The 20,770-nt window shown below is 36.2% G+C and overlaps 1 long non-coding RNA gene across 1 annotated transcript; it reads right to left on the bottom strand.

The window, feature by feature from the left end:
• Positions 1 to 15,681: 15,681 nt before the first annotated feature.
• LOC110883438 lies at positions 15,682 to 17,858 on the bottom strand. The gene is made up of 4 exons (XR_002560465.1): positions 17,743 to 17,858; positions 17,169 to 17,236; positions 16,593 to 16,675; positions 15,682 to 15,714 (listed from the first exon to the last, which is right to left on the bottom strand). It is a non-coding gene; the product is annotated as an uncharacterized LOC110883438 (long non-coding RNA).
• Between the last annotated feature and the right edge of the window lie 2,912 nt (positions 17,859 to 20,770).

The raw sequence follows: 20,770 nt of genomic DNA on the forward strand, positions 1-20,770 counted from the left end.
AAATTTAGTGATTTAGAGTTGTTCTTTTTGTTATCGCAATATTTTGTGTTCTATAATGATCCTTAGCCTATATATATATATATATATATATATATATATATATATATATAGGGTAAGGTTCATGCGAGAACCACCTTTATTGCGAGAACCGCGACAACCAATGTGAACACAAACTAAAATAGCTAAAAAAACCTAACCCCCACCCCCCACCAAAAAAAAAAACCCTAAACCCCCCACCCCCCCCCCCCTAAAAAAAAAAAACCTAACCTCCCCACCCCACCCCACCCCCCAAAAAAACCTAAACCCCCTCCCCCACCCCCCAAAAACCTAACCCCCCAAGCTAAAATGCTAAAAACTAAACCCCCCAAAAACCTAAAAAATGTAAATAAATCTAAAAAAAATAAAAAAAATCTAATTTTTTTAATATTTTTATGTTAAAATCGCTACTTTTAGTAGCAAAAAAAAAAACTTGTTTTTTTTAAATTAAAAAAATGTTAAAAGTAGCGATTTTTTTTGCTACTAAAAGTAGCGATTTTTTTTATAAAAAATATTAAAAAAATTGTGTGTTTTTAGCTATTTTTAGGCATTTTTGGTTGTGTTCACATTGGGTCTCGCAATAAAGGGTGGTTCCTAACGGATCTTTGTCCTATATATATATATATATATATATATATAGGGGATGGTTCAAATGAAAACCACTTTTATTGTGAAAACTCGAAAACTAACTAAAAAAAGCCTAAAAAACACACAAAATTTTTTTTTTTCAATTTTTTTTATAAAAATCGCTAGTTTTTATATATAAAAAAAATTTTTTTCAAAAAAAAAAAAATTTTTGTATAGTGCACATGTGTAATAATACACATGTGTAGTACACATACATATGTGCAGTATTACACATGTGCACTACACAAAATTTTTTTTTTTTTGTTTTGAAAATTTTTTTTATATTAAAAAACCTGCGAAATTTTGATTGCAAAAAAAAAAATTAAAAAAAAAATTTTTTTGTATGTTTTTTTGGCTTTTTTTTAATTAGTTTTCGAGTTTTCACAATAACTAGTGGTTTTCATTTGAACCTTCCCCTATATATATATATATATATATATATATATATATATATATATATATAAAGAGCCAGCTAGAAACTGGGAAACAAAACAGGAAAAAACAAAAAAAAGACAGAAACATCAAGACAACTACATCAGCCCTACAGAATCAAAAATCAAACAATTCCATCTGGATCTCAAACTGACACCGAACCCCCATTGATATTGATTGGGATAAAATTTATTGATCCCGGTTAAACTCCATCTCCCCACGCACCAATTTTTTTACGTGATTCTCAAATCCATCCACATCTATCCCTAGACAGGCCCCAAAATCCAATGTACGAGAGACTTCATCCTCGAAATTAAGGCGAACCTGCTCTTCCCCCGCAATTTCTTCCGACGCCTCCCTGTGCATACTCCAACTTGGAACAAATTCCCTCATCTTGTTGACCTCCTCCTCCATTCGGATGATCTCCTTGAGGTTGAAAGGGCCCGAACTGTTGGTAATCTTCGGCTCCTAATTAACATTTGGGATAAAAAGTTTTGGGCCTTTTTCTTGGGTTTTTACCGCATTTGGGCCTGCATGTGATGTAACTGGGTCTAGTATTGTTAGGCCCATCCTTATTATAGTCACATTGATCTGCAGTATGCCCATTAGGAAAATTTGACCCAACCCCTTTTTGGTCCACCTCAACATTAACTGAAGTGTTCTTGGAAGTTGAAACATCTGGATTGTCACCCATAGGGATGAGAAAATACCGATCCCGATCCCGAAATTTCATGAATACTTGATACCGATACCGAAACATGTCGGTTCGGTTTGGTATCGGTACGGTATCGGTATTTTGAGGGTAAAAGTCGGTATTTTACCAATACCGTACCGTACCGATACCGAAAAAACCAAAATGTGGATACCGTTTCCGATACCGAAACATGTCGGGATCGGGATTATCGGTATCGGGATGGGATCGGTATTTTATACCATTTGCTCATGCCTAGTCACCCACGCCATTCTCGTTTCCCTCAACCGACGTTTCCTTTTCCCCATGCACCCCTGTACCCCCATGCATGCCCTTTGGTATTCCGGCTACCGTTTAATGGCAACATTGCATTAGAGCAACACACTAGCCCGATTAGGCTCATCCAGAGGAAAACAAAGTACAAACTAAAATCATGAAAGAACATACAAGAAATCGAAACGCCCCCAATTAGGCTCATCCAAACCCACAATATTAGCTCGATACCTCAACCAAAGAAAGCCTAAAGCTTTGACTTCCCTAATAAGATTGTTAAAAATAAGATTGTTACTAGTCTTCGAAATCACTGAGCAAGTCAAAAGCATGATAGACTGAATAACCTGTTTACCCAACTTAGACCATGATCAATGCAAAGCATTTAGTTTGCATTTGGCTTATGTGGATTTAACATTTAAGATGAAATGCACTGGAGGAGTTTGTATTTGAGTATAATGAACTTGGAGAAGAATGGTGCATTTGGTGGGATGGTAGGCCGCAAGGTTTGTTTTGTATTTATTTTATTTTATTTTTTCTTGTTTTAATTTATTTTGATATGTATAAATAAGTTGTACACTATAAGCTATAAGCTTTAGTGACTTGTATTTCACTTATTTTTAATTTCAACTATAGTAATTGGACAAAATAACAAAAAAATGTAATATTTTTATTTAAAACCATAAGTTTATTAATGCTACTTTATTAAAAAAATAGTACAAGAGCTTAAGATATGTATATATTAATGTTCATTTTTAGCAGTTTAATGTTTTGTTTTTATAATTTTTTGGGTTTTATATTACGGTGATATATCGAGTGCCAATACCGTACTAATACCATAATGAATCAAACTGATACCGACCTAATACCCGTCGTAACGCGCGGAAGAATATTACCGGTATATAATTATATATGAATTAGAATGGTAAGAAAAAAAGGGTATTTGAAAATCTCAAAGAGTATTTTTAAAGAAACTGACGGGTATACCCGATATCCGACATATACTTGACAGGTATTGAAACAAGTATGGATACGATTTTAAAACCGGGTGTGAGATTAGGATTACCAACATCTATTTCGAACGCGACTCATTAGCCAAGCAATATAATATGTTAATATGAGAGTATTAAATATAAGATTTAAAATAATATAATAGGTAAGAAGTCAAAGGCGCAGTAAAAACATTAGAATAATATAAGGGAAAATCACTGAAGTAGCCAAGTTGACACCGTCATTTCAAGAATAGCCATTTGACACCTCTCAACGAGCCGTTTCCGTTTACTGAAACGGCACAAAAAAAACCCTTCAACGGCAGCCAATTAGAAGACGACACATGTCTGATAAACCCTAAAACGGCTCCGAGCCGTTTCAGGCGACCAACTTTGATGAAAGATCTCAGCCGAGCCGTTTCCCGTGACTCCTGGACCCAAGCTGGCTGACAACCGAGTACCTTCAACGAGCCGGGCCATTTCAGCAGATTGGAGTCGGCTTGTCAACTACGCTGTTTACGTACACACGGGACCCACCACTGAAGCCAAGCCGTTTCAGCGTACTGTTCGAGCCGTCTTAGCCTACTGTTCAAGCCGTTTCAACAGTTTCGAGCGGTCTTAGCCAGCAGTTCGAGCCGTTTCAGCTGTTCCCAAGCCGTTTCAACAGTTTCGAGCAGTCTCAGCCAACAGTTCGAGCTGTTTCAGCTGTTTCCAAGCCAGTTCAGCTGTTTCCAAGCTGTTTCGAAGCCGTTTCAACAGTTTTGAGCGGTCTCAGCCTACAGTTCGAGCCGTTTCAGCTGTTCCCAAGCCGTTTCATGCTGTTGTTCAAGCCGTTTGCATGTGGTTATATATATCGCCCTATTTTTTGTGAGTTTGTGCAACGGATCCAACTACCACATTTAAATCTCTTAGTAAAATGTTATCCACTCTGTATTATTTGTTTCTCAAAGATGTTTTCATGTATCACAAACAAGGAAAATTTATAAAAGCAAACATATTTGTTAGAGTAAACGACGTGTTTCTGAGCTTTAACTCACAACGTTCCTTTTGGTATCGTTTCTCGTATTGGAGTGTGCTTCTCTTCCGAAGTGTTCCGTCTACTTACTCATTCTTTCAAAAATTTTCAACAGTGAGTGTAGATGGAACTTACCAGTTCAAGACACATCTTTATCATTGCTAGATGTTTTGATGCAAATTCCAGAAGCAGAAATAGATTCACTCTAACTTTACTATTTTTGTCCTTATCTCCCACTCAGTCGGAACTAGTGATTTGGCGTAGTTATCTTAAGACAATTTACTTCGGCCGGAACTAGCGGTTTGGCGTATTCTAGTTTAGATGTTTGTGTTTGTATTTTTATGTGTTATGTTTTTTATGTATTTTGTATTAAATAATAAAGCTTACTGATTTATATTGGATATGTTATTGAAGTTTACTGATATACATTGAATACGTTGTTAACAACTGCAGAAAATTTCCATGCAAAAAAATAAAATAAAATAACATAATAAAGCAGCCAACAGTCCTTTCAGTTGGTGTTGAACACCTATTTAATATTTAAACAATAAACTTTGTTTTAACCAAAATGTAATTACTTTTAACCCACTATATATACACCTAACCCTACCTACGCCGTTCACATAACCTTTTTACTCTCAAACCCACCGATTATCAAACACGCGGTTCACAGAACCATTTTACTCTCAAACCCACCGATCATCAAATACATCATTCATAGAACCTTTTTACTATCAAACCCGAAATGGCAACCTCTTCATCTCCGTGGACCGAAGTAGAAGACATAACCTTATGTGAGGCATGGGAGGAGGCGGTTACCGATCCTCCGCATCGAGGGCAGGGGGGTTGTGGGTCCGTGTGAAACGTTAATTTGCGCAACTACAAGGTGCGGACCACAACCGCTCCGTCGACGCTTTATCTTCAAGGTTTCGCGCCATCTGCATGGACTGTGAGAGGTTCGAGCTTATCTACAAAGCTGTGGAGTCTCAAGCCTAGGACCTTGGAGAGGAGGACACGAAGCAAGTCTCCCTCATCAACTACCGCCACGAAGTTGGACATGATTTCAAGCACGTGTCGGAGTGGGAATCTCTTAGGATCTGGTTTTAGGTTTTAGGTTTTATTTTTTTCGTTGTTTCTGGTTTATTTTTTTATCTAATGTTTAATATTTATGTTATTTATATTAATATAAAAGGTTTTATTTAATTTTAATCTATAAACCTAAAAAAGTATATTAACCATTTGGACTGGTTTTACGTATCACCCTTTCGACTGTTTGGGAAAATCCCGAATAGCCATATTTGGCCGTTTCACCGTTTAGGCTGTTTGGGACCGAAACCCATATTGGGCCGTTTGGACCAGAAAACAGATTGAGCTAAATAAGTTTACGTTTTTAGTAAGTTTAAAATCAAATAATTTAATAAATAGTTTTAAAATTTGGCCGTTATAATAAGTTTAAAATTTAAAATCTATGTTAATTAATTTAAACATCTGTATAAATAATGTAATTAAAGTCCAACAAAGGTACCATGTTAAAATAGGTCAATATTATATTATAATAATATAGTGTTTTAAACCATCTCCACCATTAAACATTACATTAAAAATTTAAGTTAAGCGTTGTAACATAACTTAAATATATTACAACCTAAAGACGTGAGTTAAATATAAATTTTGAAAGTTTCAAACACGGAAAGGTGTTGAAAGTCCTCCTCGTAAAGCATTGCATAGTCGAGCAGGGCCTCTTGAATGACCTCTTCTTCATCCTGGTCGTTCTCCCGGTTTTTAACGTTTTGGTACCTTCCTAGAAAACGAGAACATTTGAAGCGCAGAAAAGCACAACGAGTCCTCACGACATCTAATGTACGGGTCGTCTCTTGTAGGTGATTGCAAAAAAAGTTGAATACTTGCCCCCAGAACGCAGGATCGGTAGTTGAATACGTGCCTAGATCACGAGCAGCGGCGTAGGAGACGGCAATAACAATATCTTCTTCGTCGGTCCAAGAATTCATTTTTTTCCTAGCGAGGTGTTTAAATGGCAACAACAATGTCTCTATTTATAGTGTTGATCAACATTCCCCAATTTAGTCAAGTTATTATATAACATTAAAAACAATAATTCTTTAAGTGATGATCAACATTCCCCAATATAGTCAAGTTATTATATAACATTAAAAACAATAATTATTTAACAGCATTTGGGCATGGCAAACACCGCCAAAAATAAAGTTTATTGGCCATGAATCGTCTATATGACAAACATATTTGTTTCACGTCTCCGGTAATGATAATTGGTTTGTCCGTAACGAGATGCTCCATAAGCATACACAGATAGACAACTTCATTGCCTGCGATTGACCTGTTAGAAATCATGTAGTTATCATTTAGCTCATGAGTTATGCAACATTCGGGTTTGCATGTCTTTTTCCAATACCACAAATGCACCAGGAAACCTCCTAAATACACCTTGATCTTCGTCATCCGTGGAATAATAATTGCTCTATATTTTCACGGAAACGGCTCAGGCTTTTTGTTGAAACGACTCGTATCTCGTTCAAACGGCTCGGATCTCGTTCAAACGGCTCTATATTTGCACTGAAACGGCTCGGGTTTTTTTTGTTGAAACGTTTATTATTCCACGGTTGACGAAGATCAAGGTGTATTAAGGAGGTTTGCTGGTGCATTTGCGGTATTGGAAAAAGACAGGCAAACCCGAATGTTGCATAACTCATGAGCTAAATGATAACTACGTGATTTCTAACAGGTCAATCGTAGGCAATGAAGCTGTCTATCTGTGTATGCTTATGGAGCATCTCGTTACGGACAAACCAATTAACATTACCGGAGACGTGAAACAAATATGTTTGTCATATAGACGATTCATGGCCGATAAACTGTATTTTTGGCGGTGTTTGTCACGCCTAAATGCTGTTAAATAATTATTGTTTTTAATGTTTGTTAGTGCATTACGTCTATTGACTTCGTCTTGTATAATGTAATATGATAGAATAGGATATTCAGTGCACGAGCATCGAGAAACAGATTTTAGTGGTTTAGGATGTGATTCCGCTCGAAATGGACCAAGACCATTTCAAGCGAAATCAGAAACTCCTGATTCCGCTCGAAATGACTTTGGTTCATTTGGAGCGAAATCAGCCCTAGTATATATAGTGCACTTGTCGTTTTCATTTGGCACGGAATCAGGATTGTGTAACGAAGTGCTGCCAAATTGTTCTCAGGTTGTAATCAGTGTTAAATCAATATAAGAGGCATTATAATTACATTGAGCGTCCGTTTCATTGATTCCGCCTTTGATCCGAATTAACAACTCTTTTGATCGACTCGTTCGGGTCCAACAACGATCCTACAAGTGGTATAAGAGCACAGGAGGAAGAGTTTAGCTCAATTGCATCAGATTTCTGTCTTCTACACCTTCTTTCTTCAACAGGACAAAATTTAACGGTTAAAACCTGATCAATTTTTCACAGACGGTATAAAAGTGCATATTAACAAAACCTTGAAAGTTACAGGACAAAATTCGGCCTAAAATGACTAAAATTGACCTCTGAAGTGATTCCGCTCGAACTTACATTGTTTAATTCCGCTCGAGATCTTGATTCCGCTCCAGAGGTTTTAGTTAATTTTGCTCGATCTTCATGGTTCCGCTCGAAAGTAACTTCTGATTCCGCTCCAGTTGGCTATTCCGCTTGAAGGGATATACACTGATTTCGCTTCAAATAGCAAAGAGTGCTATTCCGCTCCAAAAATCAACCAGATTCCGCTCGAACATACTATTTCGCCTGAAAAACCAGCTGATTCCGCTCCAAAATGTTAATCAAGTGATTTCGCTTGAAGATCAGATCTAATTTCGCTCGAATTGTTATTCAAGTGATTCCGCCCGAAGTTATAAAAGTTTATTTCGCCTGTAGGATCAACTTGTGATTTCGCTCGAAAACTCTTATTTTGCTTGAAAGTGGGAATTAGCTTGAAATCTGATTTCGTTCCAAAGTGTCTTGTGTCAAGATCGTTTCACGACAACCGAGTGTCAGTTTATTTGGGAATATTTGTTTTTACTGATACTGATTGTGTTTGTTTGTTCTCAGGTGATTGAAGATGTCGAGCAACGGTGAAGAATATTACAACACATTTTACAACGCGTTCACTTCAGAATCGACAGAGAAAAGATCTGAGATGAGAGAATATTCGAAAGAGATTTCAGAGAATTTGAAGTTTGAGAACATGTATGGAAGTCAACAGAAACCACCGAAGCTAATGAGGATTGAAGATTATAACTGGTGGAAAAACCGATTTGAGGGTTGGGTAAAAGCTTTCGCTCCTGAAAGTTGGTTAAAATTGAAAAATGGATATACAGAACCAGTAAAAGAAGGAGGAGAGTTATTAGATGAAAAAGATTTTATAGAAAGAGATATAAAAGATGTTGTAGCTGAATACAAAATGATTACATTGATCAAACAGTCAGTGAGAGAAGATATTATTTCGCTACTTGAACAAGAGAAAACATCGAAAAATTTGTGGGAAGCGTCAGAGAGAAAATGTGTAGGAAGCAATGAGATTGTAAAAAACAAAAAGAAATTGTTGCGTAAAGAGTTTGATCTTTTTAGTTGCATGAAAAATGAATTTGTCTGTAAAATGATCGAGAGATTTGGACATCTAAAGATGGAGCTGGTCAGATACAAAATCACATACACTCAAGAGGAGCTGGTTGATAAACTATTTGACTCATTACCAAATGATCAAGATTGGCAATACTTCGCTCTAATGTTGAAAAATACAATCAAGCCTGAAGAGTTAACAGTGGATTTGCTGATCGAAAGACTTGAAAGTCATGAATTGGAGATAAAAAGATCTAAAGTCAACAATCCAGCTCATCAGCAGAATGTGGAGCTGTACTACAGAGGAAATATACCACAGGCTGGGTCTCCAAGAACCGCGTTTTCTGCAGAAAGTTCAAATTCAGTGAACAGTGAAAGTCTTCACAGTGGTTTTCACAGTGGATCTTCTTCAACAACTTCAAGCCAATATGCTTCAAAGAATTTATTTCAGTGTAATATCGCAGTGGATCTGAAGAATGGGCAGAATTTTAGTGAAGAGTCAGCGAAACAACAGATGGTTTTTCTAGCTTCAGTTCTTGAATCGTATGAAAGTCTCGTTGCAGGGAAGATTGGCTACACCAACTTGACAAAAGAAGATTACGATCAAATCGATCCTGAGGAGATGGAATTGATCAACATAAGATGGTGCATAGCCAGTGCTGTGAGGAGGGCACAGCGCTTCATGGAGATCACAGGAAGGAAGTCTATTGGTGGACCTTCTACCAAGTTAGGCTTTGATAAATCAAAGGTGACATGTTTCAAATGTAAACAAAAAGGTCACTTTAAGCGCGAGTGCAGAAATGCGTATGCTGATGATTCTGAAAACCCGTTCAAAGAAGATTATTACAAGAAAGCGATTTATCATCAGAACAAATCAGAACCGCCAAGATTGAAGCAGCCTGAAGAAAAATCAAGAGCTCTGGCAGTTATTCATGATGATGAAGGATACGACTGGAGTCAAGTTTGTCCTGAAGAAGATGCAGTTGGATATGCATTTGTGGCTGATGCTGATCCTGATAGATGGTGGAAAATAGATTATGCAAGATGGGAAATCAGAAAATTAAGAGAACCATTCAAAGAAGCCCAGAGAGCAAAAAGATGGAATGAAGATTTGGAATGTTACATGGATCCACGAGGTAATCCAGTTGTTGACCCATCAAAAGTGGATTATGAAGCTGTAATGAAATTGCTTCCAAGTCAGGGTACTTTCAACACAAGAAGGTTATCTGAGAAAGAATATTTGCCGGATTTGGAGAACAAGATAAGAGAAGTTTGTGAAGCAAGTCTACCAAAGGTGGTAGAAATGAAGAAGAAAAAGGAAGAAGAGTTGAAAAAGATGGTTGAAGAAGTAAAAATCACAGCGAAGCTTGCTGCTGAAGAAGAACAGAAAGAAGAAGAAGAGGAGAACAAAGAGGAAGATCAGAAAGCTGAAACAGAAGAATCGGTGCTGAAAAAGACTGAGGTAAATGAATCTTCTGACTTGTCGAATGTTGAAATTGTTGATAAAAATGAGAACAAGTGCAGGAATTGCATAGAAATATGCAAAGCCTGTATTGAAAAGGATGACATTATAAAAACAAAAGATATTGAAACAAACAAACTTGAAAATGTTTTCAAAACAAAATGTAAAGAAATGATTGAAGACGAAGAAATTTTGAAACTAAGAGTTGAAAAATTGACACAGAAATGTCAAGGTCTTGAAAAGGATAATGATGTTTATAAACAAATGTGTACAGCAAAATGTGTTGGTTGTATTGAAAAAGAAACTAAATTTCAAGATTTACAAAAACAGTATGATTCTTTAAAGTGGTCGAGTCAGAGAGTACAAGAAGCTTATGATACTTTGAAGAGCCAAGTCAAAAGTTTTGACCAAAGATTGTCTAAAACTTTAGTCACTAAAGAAATGTATGAAAGAAAGTTTAAAGAAAAGCAACTTGAATTAAACAAATGTGTTGATGAAATTGCTAATCTTAAACAAGTCTTGGCTGAAAAAGAAAAGGTTGTAACCAAACTTCAAAGTTATCATAACTCTTCATACATTCTCAAACGCATTTTCAACATCACACCAGATGACAAAGATACTGACAAGAACAAAAAGGGTATTGGTTCAGAATTTCATCAGGTACCACCACCATTGAGAAACAATTATACTTTTTATGATGAGGAAAAGGTGGCAAAAGGTCTAAACATAGTTGACCAATTACCTGAAAGTATCGATGTGACTTACACCAAATCTGATGAAGCTGATGATTCAGAGGTGGTAAGTAAGGTTGTTGATAGCGTTTTGAAAGATGAGTCTACAAAAGGTAAATCTGAATCACAGAATGAAGAAGAAGGTAATTTTCATGATGGTTACTTGAAAAACACAAAATCTGAGAAAGTTGTGAATGATGATTCAAAAAGATTGGTTTATACCATGATTGGATCGGACAAACTGTTCTTAGATATTGTATTCCCGATTCAGAATGTGATTTCAGAGAAAATTGATAAAGTTTTTAAGATGATTGAAATCGAAAAGTCAGAAATTTCAAAATTTGCTGGGAAAAACAAGAAAACTTTTCATAACAAACCTGGTTTTAAGAAGAAAAACATGAAGGCTGGGTTGGGTTATAAAAAGAAACAGAATTGGAAGCAAAATGAAAAACGGAATTTGCAACAAAAGATGAATTTTGTTCAAGGGAAAAGTTTGAAAGAAGAGGAAAAACTCAAATTTGGACAACAGTCTAATGAGGAGTTTGATGCTTAGAAAAAGAAACAACAACAGGCCAAGGTTGTTTCAAAGAAAGTGTGTTTTAAATGTGATCAAATTGGACATGTTGCACGAAAGTGTCCAAATCCAAAGCCTGTTGATGTTGAAAAACAGAAATCTGAGGGTGTGAAACCAAGGTCAACCAGATTTGATTCGAAACAAACTTGGAGGTACAATACAAACAAGTTTGCTTTAAATCAAACTTGGAAATCAAACCTGAACAGGTTTGAGTCAAGACAAACCTGGAATTCTCACACACCTAGATTCAGAACAACACAGAGTTGGAGAACACCAGTTGATATGACAAAACCTCAAGAGTTTTGGAAGTCTAAAGTTGTTGTTCAAAACCAAAATGTTCAAAAAGATTCACATTTTTACAAAAGAGGTACTCCAAAAGGACAAACTTGGTCAGTGAAGAAACCAATGATTTCAAAAGTTGATGAAAAAGATGAAGTTAAAATTGAACAAGTGTTTGTTCCAACTGACAAAGATTTTTCGAAATTGAATGAAGGTTACTGTGTTGAAATGCCTAAGGTCCAACAGACCTGGGCTAAATTGTTCAAGTAATTGATGTAGTTTGAATGTGCAGGTGCTCAACAAAGCTGAAGATTGTGAGAATGGAAGCTGGAGCAGCCTGGCACAGAAAGAGGTTGTTGGACCCTGGTTTGGTTGAACAGGGAGTTTAACATTTTCTGTATATAAATAAACAATATTTTTCAAAAATCCTAAAAATTAGAAAAATTAAAAACCAAAAATATGTTTGTTTTTAATTTTGTTTTGGATATATGTTAATTGAATACGCCGAAACGCTCACGGCTGAACAAACATGATTACTTTCACAAGATTGAAAAACGGTTTTCACACTGTCGAAAATCATTGGGTTGTAAATCATGGGGGTAATTAGTACTATATGTTATATTTTCTGTAATTCAGTACACGAGAAGCAGAAATTGGATGGCGAGACAAAGCTATCAGTATTGGGTTGTCAAATTTTTAATGATTTTGCATTTTAGGGGGAGAAAAATTATCAGAAAATTCAAAAACATTAGAAAATTTGAAAAAGCCAAAAACATGATAAAATTCAAAAATTGAGTTTTTGTGTAAAAAGAGGAAATGATAGCACATCAGTAGACAATTACAGTATGCTAAAGAAATGTAAATATTAAATAAGATTTAAACAGTTTCACTGATGATATGCCGATAGGTTTTTATACATTTAGTAAACTTTTTCGGGATATAAATCTAAATTCAAACACTTGCTTATTTCGTGGGGAACACTACTTGGATATATAGGTAACCCCTGAAATCTTGTTTGAAAGGTCCCTCTTTCTGAAATACTAGGTCTTTATACTCAGTGATATCTGGGGTATTATAACGGGACTTGGGACTTCTGCTGAATGGAAGTTCTGACCTAGTCCCCGAATAATACTTTCCGCAAATGCTTGAAACATAGCATTACCCTCAACAACTTGATTAAACAATAAAATTGATAATCATTGCTGTTGAAGCAAAAGATCCTCTAAAGGGGACACACTGAAAAGACGAAGCCGTCATCTCTCTGCGTATACGGAAGTATCGACCTGAGCTCTCATGGCCCTCGCATTTAACCCCTTACAGATATCATCTGTGATATACTCACCTGTAAGACTGAATATTGGGATTCTGGATACGGGAGTATATTCAAGAGGTGGGACACATGAATAAGTTTAAGTTCTTAAAATACCTAAATCGTATCCTGAATCAGTTGAAGTTTGTATGGAAATTTAAGTGGACCAGTATATCGACAATCTAAGTGAATTGTTTAATTCTTAAATGTGTAACTAAGCTTAACGGTACTTGTGACTTGTCATAAACTGATATGATCCTCTGTCGCATACTCAAATAAAAAATATTGATTGTAAATATGCTTGTACATATTTCTTTACTGCTTTATATTTTCAGGAAATACAAAAAGATTTTTGTTTTCGTTTTATTTTCGACAACTGATATCTGAGATGCTGAGTTTCAAAATCTAAGTAAGCTGATTGTGTTTCTGAAAATAAAACAAGTTCATTAATTTGAAACTTGAAATTCTCTATCAATAATTCAAAAACAGTTTGTGATATCTCCAAGGTCATTAAGTTGGACTTGGATGATTAACTGTGGGGGATTTGGATGCTTATATTGTTATAGAGCTAGTTTCCGATACGTTTCGATGAAACTGCCAAATTCATGAGAAGTGATTTAGAAAGTTTGAATTGCCAGATTACGATTTCTGGAAAATTGAATGTTCAAAAAGTTGTTACTTATAAATGTATGAGTGTTTGCAGATAAAGTACTAGACTACGATCTCGAGAGCAGAGTCTAAGGGGGAGTCTGAAGACAAGCTTGAAGCTAGGAGGAGCTTGTAATTGGAAAGCTAGGTGTCGATCCCTAAAAGCACGGAAGCTTGACGAAAGGGGGAGCCTGATGAAGCTATTGATGATAGAGCCAGTGATGAGATCCTGGTGTAATAGTCAAAGAGAGAAGCTGATAAAAAATAAAGATTGAAGGATGGGTATATTGTTACAATCTGAGTGAGAATGTGGATTGATCAAGACTGAAGAGGTGTCATGATAGAGACTAGACACTGAAGACTTCGTCAATATCCGAGGGGGAGTCTGTTAGTGCATTACGTCTATTGACTTCGTCTTGTATCATGTAATAGAATAGAATAGGATATTCAGTGCACGAGGATCGAGAAACAGATTTTAGTGGTTTAGGATGTGATTCCGCTCGAAGTGGACCAAGACCATTTCAAGCGAAATCAGAAACTCCTGATTCCGCTCGAAATGTCTTTGGTTCATTTGGAGCGAAATCAGCCCTAGTATATATAGTGCACTTGTCGTTTTCATTTGGCACGGAATCAGGATTATGTAACGAAGTGCTGCCAAATTGTTCTCAGGTTGTAATCAGTGTTAAATCAATATAAGAGGCATTATAATTACATTGAGCGTCCGTTTCATTGATTCCGCCTTTGTTCCGGATTAACAACTCTTCTGATCGACTCGTTCGGGTCTAACAACGATCCTACAATGTTATATGAAAACTTGACTATATTGGGGAATGTTGATCATCACTTAAATAATTATTGTTTTTAATGTTATATAATAACTTGACTAAATTGGGGAATGTTGATCAACACTATAAATAGAGACATTGCTGTTGCCATTTAAACACCTCGCTAGGAAAAAAATGGATTCTTGGACCGACGAAGAAGATATTGTTGTTGTCGTCTCCTTCACCGCTGCTCGTGATCTAGGTTCGTATTCAACTACCGATCATGCGTTCTGGGGGCAGGTATTCAACTTTTTTTGCATTCACCTACAAGAGACGACCCGTACATTAGATGTCGTAAGGACTCGTTGTGCTTTTCTGCGCTTCAAATGTTCCCGTTTTCTAGGAAGGTGCCAAAACGTTAAAAACCAGGAGAACAACCAGGATGAAGAAGAGGTCATTCAAGAGGCCCTGCTCGACTACGCAATGCTTTACAAGGAGGACTTTCAACACCTTTCCGTGTTTGAAACTTTCAAAATTTACATTTAACTCACGTATTTAGGTTGTAATATATTTAAGTTATGTTACAACGTTTAACTTAATTTTTTAATGTAATGTTTAATGGTGGAGATGGTTTAAAACACTATATTATTATAATATAATGTCGACCTGTTTTAACATGTTACCTTTGTTGGACTTTAATTACATTATTTATACAGAGGTCTAAATTTATTAACATAGATTTTAAATTTTAAACTTATTATAACGGTCAAATTTTATAAAACTGTTTATTAAATTATTTGATTTTAAACTTACTAAAAAGGTAAACTTATCTAGCCCAATCTGTTTTCTTGGCCCAAACGGCCCAATATGGGTTTTGGTCCCCAAACAGCACAAACGGTGAAACGACCCAATATGGCTGTTGGTCCTAAACAGCCCAAACGGTGAAACGGCCAAATACGGCTATTCTCGGGATTTTCCCAAACAGTCGAAAGGGTGAAACGTAAAACCAGCCAAAACGGTTAATCTACTTTTTGTAACAACCATAAATTTATTTAACGATTCCTGTAAATAATCACAATTTGCGGAGTGTTTATATTTAAACATTCATGCTCAAATAATGGTTTATTAAAACTTACTAAATTTTAAAAGCAAAACTACATAGTGTAATTTAATTCATCGTTTTAAAATGATGACAAAACAACTTGCAGAAGCTTCATTTAACGCGTGTTCGGTTCTTGCTCAACACTTGATCTTCATCCGGGGCTCTCGACATTCACCTGAGTTCAAAACCAACTTAAAAGTTAGTTTTGATATTTAAATAACTGGTATCACGAGGAAAATGGAGTCGAATAATCGAATTAAAGAAAAGAATCAGGAAAATCCAATATTAATCCCTTGGTCCCATAAACAAAAACTCAATTCTGGCCTCCACCGTAACTTACGGTGGTCACCGTAAGTTACGGTGGCCCCTGACTTAAAATATTTCCACCGTAACTCAGTAAGTACCTGGCGTAAAGGTTTCAGCCCCACCGTAACTTACGGTGGGCACCGTAAGTTACGGTGGCCCCTGCACCAGCCCATTCCAATTTTGCCGTTTTTGAAACGAAAACTTTCGTATCTTTCAATCCGCTTGTCCGTTTTACGCGATTCTTTATCCTACGCACTCGTAATTTAATTCTCCATCACATGGAGTTAAAATCCGTCATTCAAACTAATAAAATTCTAGATTTCTAAGTATTCGGTTTATTGTTCAAAATTAACATTTTGACCCGTTTGTGTTTAAAACCACTAACTCGATCCTTAGACATTTAAAATACATACACTAATGTATTTAACACACAAACCTTAGCCTAGGTTCATACTTTCTAATGAATTATGTATACACATAAAACCATTTTGACCCATTTAGAGAGTGTTAAGCACTTTAGTCTAAACCTTGCTCTTTTTCCTTTCACACCTCATAATTCTATATTCAAGGCATCTACTTATATCTCCTAATCGTAACGCAAGTTTCCAAACAACCCATATGGGTCGTTTGCCTAATATGCCCGTCAAGGGCTTTTTGGTCAATTTTAGACCCTCGATTTACGACGAAGGACTTCTACTAATAATTGACGACAACACCACCTTTAATTATAATTATAACTGTTTGTACCTGGCTCGGGTCATAGCATTGACCCGTTTACATACCTCTTGCTTTAAATTCTCTAATTAGAGCAACGCAACATATGTTATTTCCTGTAATCACAAAACTCAACAAGTAGTCGTCAGTTATTATTGTCAAATGGTATTAACATACCATTTGACCCATTTAGTCGATATGACCATTTATCAACGTATGATGGTATATTGATACCATCATGTCTTTTTGAACCTATTATGTCCGCATCGTGAGTTCTTACTACTAAAAAGGCATTTTTTAAATTGTTCGACCCGTTATAATTTTTACTAAATGGTGTCTTTATTTTGATCACTTATTATTTTTAATTATCAATTTGACCCATTCGGTTGTCGAGTGAATTCCATCACCTCAACGACATACCAAGACAACCATTTTCTCTATTTCAATATCACACACATTTTACTATCTATTTTGACCCGTTTGGGTTGCCGAGTGAATTCCATCACTTCCTAGATTCACCAAGCGCAACTATTTTTTACCATAGCAACATTAAACATATTTAAGACTAAGCTTATCTACATAAATGTAACAAGACGATAAGTCGCGTACCTTTAAAGCGCTCCTTTCCAATGCGTGTTTCCACCGGCTTGTCCACTTGACGATCCGGATTTCCTTGCCTATAGAGTTCGACCAAATATTGTTTAGAACTCCTTCCGCAACATATCACGCATAATTTGCCGTATAGTTCAAATATGCATTTTTATCCGATTCTCAACATATTAATTCTCACTTAGGCATTTTAACGAACACCTAGCGGGTCTGATTTTTATCTAACTAGAATCAAGTTCATAACTTGTTATTTTCGCCTATTTATTCACACATTTTGGTTTCATGTCAAGCATGCATACAAACATTGAAATCATCATATAGATACCAAGTGATACTACTTGTGATAGTTCTAACTCTAGTATTTAGCCAATTTTGCAAAACCCACTTAACCTATGAATGGGTTATCATAGATTTCATAATTTTTGGCATGATTTCTGCAACTATCAACTAGTATTCATTCTTAAACTTGTTTTCATTACAAGTTTCATCTATACATCACATAATCAAGCTCAATTTCGATTTTCACAATTTGTCTAGAACTTGAGATGAACCAAAAACACCAAAATTTGCATACCTTATGATCCCTTCAACGAGGTGATCACGAATTCGTGCTTGGAAATCGATTTAGACTAGACTGGAGCCCTCAATTTGGTGAAAATTGCAAGACTAGGGTTTGTGGGTGAGTTGGTCGCCCCCTGTGTTTCTAGATCAATCCAGACACACACATCTAGTGTGTGTTTGGTATTTTACTTTTATTTTTATAAAATCAAGTTTCCAAATTAGCACTCTTGGCTCTCCAACTATTGCCATGTTAAACCTTGGGTGTTTTAACCAAGTTTCTTTGTTACATCTAAACTTATGACTAACTAGGTTAAACAATCCTAGTTAACTTAGTGGTTTCGGGAAAGCCATAACCCGTTTTATTTTAAGTCCCGTTAAATCTCGGGCCTTTTATATACTTTGCTTTCTCAAAGTATTTCTCATCTTTTTGACAAATATTAGATTTATTTATTTAAATCCTAAAATTTACCGGGTAAGTTTTTACCACTAACGGTATTTTACCCGTCAGTAATATTAGTAATATTAACGGAGTTTGATTACCAAACCCGTTTTTGGGGTGTTACAAGTCTACCCCCCTTAAAGAGGTTTCGTCCTCGAAACCTTATTTACGTAGTTCATTGGTTTAATCAAACGAACCTAGTTTCGTTTCCAACGCCCCCGTTTCTTTTGGTCAAAGTTCTCTTTATTTTGACGCGCATATCTTTCATGTGTAAGGCCTCGCGGGCCGTTACTTCCAACCTTCAACCCTTTATCTTTATTGACTGAGTTGTCACTTGACCACTTAGTCTCGTTAGTCTTTTAACAGGTCTATCCCGCGCTTGTGTTATATTAACAAGCGCTTGTATTTGTTATGACGCTTTCTTAACTTTGAATAGTTTTACCGGCTAGACTAATTAGTCGCCGTCACTTCATACCCCGTAACTCGCGTTACAACGTGATCATTTTCTATATTTCTTTTCTTGTCCGTGTGCGTGTCACGTCACGTTTAAATTTTTATTCAACGTTTCTTTATCATACTTCTTCTTTTCGAATGTATCGTCTCGCACCTATCGATGTTAAGACCCATACTCTTTGATATTTGTTATTTCCGAATTCGCCTTATAGTATTCATATTTGTTAAAACGTTATTCCTTACTAAAACTGAATTTTAGTTTAACGTTTTTACCTTTAACTATGTCAATTACTCATATCAAGGAAATTGACAACCCATAATTTATTGTTTTCCGTACTCGTTTAACGTGGGGATTCATAGCAAGTTCCCTCACCTTACACTATTGACCCGTAGGTTCCTTCACTTAACCTCGTAGGCTATTTCCTTAAGCTTTCACCTCTTTAAGGCGAGGCCCTTATGATCCTTTTGCTTCAATTCATGACCCGTGGGTCATTTTGGCCCCGTAGACCGTTACACTAATTAATATCCCGTAGGTTATGATGATCCCGTAGATCATCTTTTATTCGAGTCTTTATTCAACGTGTATACGTTTATATACGCATATGGCGTTAAGGCACCCCTTTTTATGTTTAGAATTATTCACCTTTACTTTTTAAATTTCGTTTGACCTTGACCGTAGTCTAAGGCTACATTGTTTTCTTTTGAATTATCTTTCCGACTTCTTGACTTCTAACGTCAATTACACGTCGGTTTGCCCAACACTTACCGTTACCCGGTTCTTGCTTATACTTCTTTACAACCCATTAATCGGGTTCTTTTATCTTAATGTTTTAAACGCCTATAATCCTTTGCATAGGTTTATTAATATTTCTCACTTTCATTTACTCGGTTTGTGCTTACTTATTTTAGCAAGCGTTGTCCTTTATTAAATTCGTTTGACTTGTCGCGTGAAAATTCATCACTTATGAATGTCAAACTTCATTCTTTGTTCGACTCGTTCAACTTTGAAATAGTTGAACGTAAATTTATCAAAATTTCTATTTGCAATGTTTTATCATGTTTTAGTCATAACTCGAAACCCGAGTCTTTTGGCTTTCCATCCGAATTCCCGTTTCTCGGTCTACTCATGTGTTTAACTCCTTACCTATCAACCGGGTGTTTTACCGAAGTCGTTATTATTGCAACCCTTCCGGTATGCTTTAAGACTTCGTTTCACTTTTATATTCCGACTTTGTCCTCAAGTTTGGCGTTTTACAAAAACGACCAGTTAAGGGACATATTTGCAATTTCCGGGTTCGAGTGTAAGTACACCCCCTCCCAATGCATATCTTAGTCATTTTATATGTTTGCATTCTCCGGATTCGAGTGTTAGCACACCCCCTCCCAATGCATATTTTAGTCATTTTATATATTTGCATTTTCCGGGTTCGAGTGTTAGCACACCCCCTCCCAATGCATATTTTAGTCATTTTATATATTTGATTTTCCGGGTTCGAGTGTAAGTACACCCCTTCCCAATGCATATCTTAGTCATTTTATATTAATCTTTGTCCCTTTACTCGGGCTCATTATCCTAATGTAATACGCTTCCGTCACCCGGCTGTGCGTCTACATTATTATCAAATATTTGCTCATTTGATTCATTTGGGTACCTTTAATTTGTCCCACTCACCCCGTCCTTATTACATCGGATGTAAGTATGTTCATCATAAAAAGTTCATGGTATCATGTGTTCGCTACCTACTTGGCCAGAGTAAGCGATCAACACATGACATACACGACCTTTTTATAACTTTCACATTACGCCCCATGTAGTAACACCTCTATTTATTTCCCTTGGAAACAATATCCTGGATAGGTATTCTATTCAGGTTTTTCCAAGTTTTCTATTTACAAATACAACTGTCAGTTTCTACGTATTTGTTGTATATTTCTATTCATGCAATAATTTAAACGTGCACCTGGTAAATGCTTGCCCTAACGGGCTTCTCTTGCCATTAGCCTTGTTCGCATTGCCACGCGATTTAGGTCCTTGATGAGTATGCTCTTCTTGTCATACCTCGGACCGTTCCACCATCATATCTGCAATTCGTTCAACTCTCGTCATCTTCAGACGCGAGTGTCCTTCAGTTAAAACATTCACAAAAGT

This window comes from Helianthus annuus, chromosome 10 (assembly GCF_002127325.2).
Source record: "Helianthus annuus cultivar XRQ/B chromosome 10, HanXRQr2.0-SUNRISE, whole genome shotgun sequence".
In the NCBI taxonomy this organism is placed as follows: Eukaryota; Viridiplantae; Streptophyta; class Magnoliopsida; order Asterales; family Asteraceae; genus Helianthus; species Helianthus annuus.